The sequence below is a fragment of the Chiloscyllium plagiosum genome, unplaced genomic scaffold (assembly GCF_037043375.1).
Source record: "Chiloscyllium plagiosum isolate Xiang-an unplaced genomic scaffold, Cpla_swu_hap1 HiC_scaffold_27, whole genome shotgun sequence".
Lineage (NCBI taxonomy): Eukaryota > Metazoa > Chordata > Chondrichthyes > Orectolobiformes > Hemiscylliidae > Chiloscyllium > Chiloscyllium plagiosum.
The window spans coordinates 16,935,915-16,939,403 of record NW_028270165.1 but is presented as its reverse complement, the minus strand read 5'-3'; the positions used below and the strand labels follow the sequence as shown (position 1 = coordinate 16,939,403).

At 48.0% G+C, this 3,489-nt stretch overlaps 1 non-coding gene across 1 annotated transcript; it reads left to right on the top strand.

The window, feature by feature from the left end:
• Nucleotides 1-2,794: 2,794 nt before the first annotated feature.
• On the top strand, nucleotides 2,795-2,866 carry trnae-cuc (transfer RNA glutamic acid (anticodon CUC)). Its single transcript has one exon. It is a non-coding gene; the product is annotated as a tRNA-Glu (tRNA).
• The last annotated feature ends 623 nt before the right edge of the window (nucleotides 2,867-3,489 follow it).

The following is a 3,489-nucleotide window of genomic DNA, read 5'->3' as shown; positions in this document are numbered from 1 at the left end:
TCCAGTGTGTGTAATAACATGACTGCACAAGCCACGTGCCAATTGGCATAGGGATAAGAAAATACGGGAAGTAAACACGTCAAATTGTTCAATGTTATCTACAATCATTTCACTTCCTGTCCCATTCGTACTCCAGGGAGCCCAGCCTCGTTTAACGAAGGTTCTTTTTGAGAAGTTTAATCGGGCATTTTTGCACAAGTCAAGTTAAGAAAGCCGGGATCTCTCGCAAGACTGCGCAGTAGACAACAATTGTAATTCTCGGCGGGGAGGTTGAATTATGAATTCACTAATAGCCTCCCCTAAGCGATAGCGCAGACCACGCCAGTGCCTGTCTCTGTGGCGCAATTGGTCAGCGCGTTCAACTATTAAGCGAGAGCTTGATGGTTCCAGCCCACCCAGGGGCAGTGTGTTCGCTGCTCTTCCTTGGCGTCGAAGCTGAACGCTTTTAATGGGGTCAGGAAAATGTTCCCCAAACAGAAATCTTCTCCACAAGGGGGTTTCTGAATTGAATTAATGTTTAACGTAAGGGACTGCGGATGCTGAGAAGCCGAGACAAAAAGAGAAACTCGGCAGGTTTGACAGTACCTGTCGGAGAAAACAGAATTCTGAAATGTTGTCTCTGATTCTCTTCCCACAGATGTTCCCGGACCTGCTGAGTTCCTCCTGCAATTTCTAGTTTTGTTTTTAACGGAAAGTTCATTTCACCTTTTGGGATGAAACACCTAGACTCGCCATGTGCAGATATTTAACCCTTTCGAATCACTGTGAAGTGATTGGATTCAAACAAACTCTGCGATGATTCACTCTTTCTCAGCTCCACAGGCAGACAGACCTGGGAAGTGAAGCTGTCAGTGTGGTTCTGTATTCGTGGGCCGAGTGGTTAATGCGATGGACTTGAAATCCATTGCGGTTTCCCCACGCAGGTGTGAACCCTGCCGAGTACAAAATGAGAAATGTCGTCGAAAAGAAAGGGAGCTTGCTCCCCGACTTCTTCTTTAAGATTCAAATCAGTGGAGGGGGAAAAGTATTTCACTCACATTGGGACTGGTAGGAATCTGCAACCCACTGCCTGTTCGGGTGGAACAAGCAGATACCCGCAGAGCTTCATTTGAGGCTATGAGCAAAGTGTTTGGAAATGAGACTAGAATAGTGAGAGGCTTGAAATCGTGATCGAAATGAAGCAGGCACCTGAGGACAAGGGTGTTTCCTTTGCCAGTGAAAGATACTGCTTCACAAAGTTGGGCCTGTGGCAGGGAATCAGTGACGGTGATTATCTTTGGTTGTTCACCTTGTGAAGGTTCCCATTGCTGCGCATGTCCGTGTTAACGTCAGAACTCTGCAGCATGGTGGCTTTAGGTACGCACAGGCCGGGGCGCAATGGATGACGCATCTGACTCCACCTACCTGTTTGAAATGCAGCTCACAACTTCTTCACACACCCCAATTAATCTTTCTCATTGTCCTGAAGCCGGCATACGGTTTGAATTCCCGATCTGCGGGAATGAGAATCTTTTCACTGTCTCGCGTCAGTCAATGACCCTGAGAACATCGGAGTCAAGTCACAGCGCTGTCAGATGAGGGGAAGCTGAAATAGCCCCACACGCTGCTCACGGGCACATTTTACTTTCCCCAACTCAACGCTTCATTTTCCAGCATCATCCAGATGAAGCATCCCTTCGGGTCTTCCATCCTGGCCTGACAGCGTTGATTTTAAATGGCTGTCCAGTCAGTGCCGATTAGTTTTGGCTGAAAAAATCTTCCTTATCTAATCCCAGCATTTCTTGCCACAGAGAACTGTGCGGCAGAGTTCATGTGTATATTTCCTTGGATGGTATTTTGTGAATAACATTCGTTTGCTGGTTGTTTGTATCGGGTATTTCACGTTCATTAGCCGTTGTTTAATGCTGAGAGGGTTGAGTTATCTGGAAATCATTTCCCAGATGTCTTTTATGTAAAGTAATGTGGCTAGGGTTTCTGCACACGTTGTGTCTGCTTGTGTCAGTTTGTTGATGTGAAATCGGCACACTGGGTTTATTGGGTCGGCAAAAGTGCGGATTGCAGATGCTGGAAACCAGAGTTTAGATCAGAGTGGTGCTGGAAAAGCACAGCAGGTCAGAGAGCTTCCGAGGAGCAGGAAAATCGACTTTTCGGGAAAAAGCCCTTCATCAGGAATAGAGGCAGGATGCTTCCAGGGTGGAGAGATAAATTAGGGGTGGGGGTGTGCTGGGCCGAAGGTAGCAAAAAGTAAAAGAGGTGAATGGGGTGGGGATGGAGGTGACAGGTCAGAGAGGAGCGTGGAGCGGATAGATGGGAAGGGAGATTGGCAGGTAGGACAGGTCAGCTGGAAGGTTTGAACTGAAGCAAGGTGGGGGGAGGGGAAATGAGGAAACTGGTGAAGTCGACATTCATGTCCTGGGATTGAATTTATCCGAGGCGGAAGATGGGGCATACTTCCTCCAGGCAACGGGTGGGGAGGGAGCGGCGATGGAGGAGGCCCAGGACCTGCATGTCCTCGGCAGAGTGGGAGGGGGGTAGGGGGTGTTGAAATGTTGGGCCATAGAGCGATGGGGTTGATTGTGGCGGGTGTCCTGGAAATATCCCCTCAAGCGCCGTGACTTGACACTGCGAGGAGTGTCCAGCCTCTCCAATGTCGAGGAGACCGCATCGGGAGCAATGCATACAAGAAATGACATTGTTGGATGCACAGGTGAAAGCTTGCTGACGACCGCGGTCGAGGTTCGATTTCCGGGCAGGGAAGTAATTTTGAGTAGAGTTAACAGCATGCGTCCGCATCTCCCTGGTAGTCTAGTGGTTAGGATTCGGCGCTCTCACCGCCGCGGCCCGGGTTCGATTCCCGGTCAGGGAAGCCATTCTCAGGGGTGCAGGCTACCCGTTCTTCTTAAATGCGCTATGCAATTATTTACAGTAGTTTCTGGGTGCTGCAGTGTTTCGTGGCTCGTTGAAATAGTGTCCTGATTCAGATTTGTTTGTATGTGCAGGGATGATTACTTCTGTAGTTAAGTTCTTGGTTCATGCGGGTTGTTTTCCTGTAGACGCTGTTTTGAATTGACCATTGACTGTTCGCTCCACTGTGACATCTAGAAATGGCACTTTGTTGTTGTTCTCCTCTTTTGTGAATTTTTTGTCAGCGAGGATATTGTTGATGGTGTTGTAGGTTTCCTCTAATTTGTTTCATTTTTTGATGACATAAGTGTCATCACTGTAGCGGACCCAAAGTTTGGGTTGGATCCTTGGAAGGGCTGTTTGTTCGAGTCTCTGCATTTTTGCTTCTGCTAGGAATCCTGATACTAGTAGTTTCATGGGTATTTCGTTGATTTGTTTGTAGGGCTTGTTACTGAATCTGAAGTGGGTGGTAAGACACAGTTCCACGAGCTGGATAGTGCTATCTTTGCTGATGAAGTTGGTGCTGTGTTTGTGTCTTTGGTTCTTCGAGCAGTGTCTCCAGTTTTCTTTGGCCACGTTGATGTT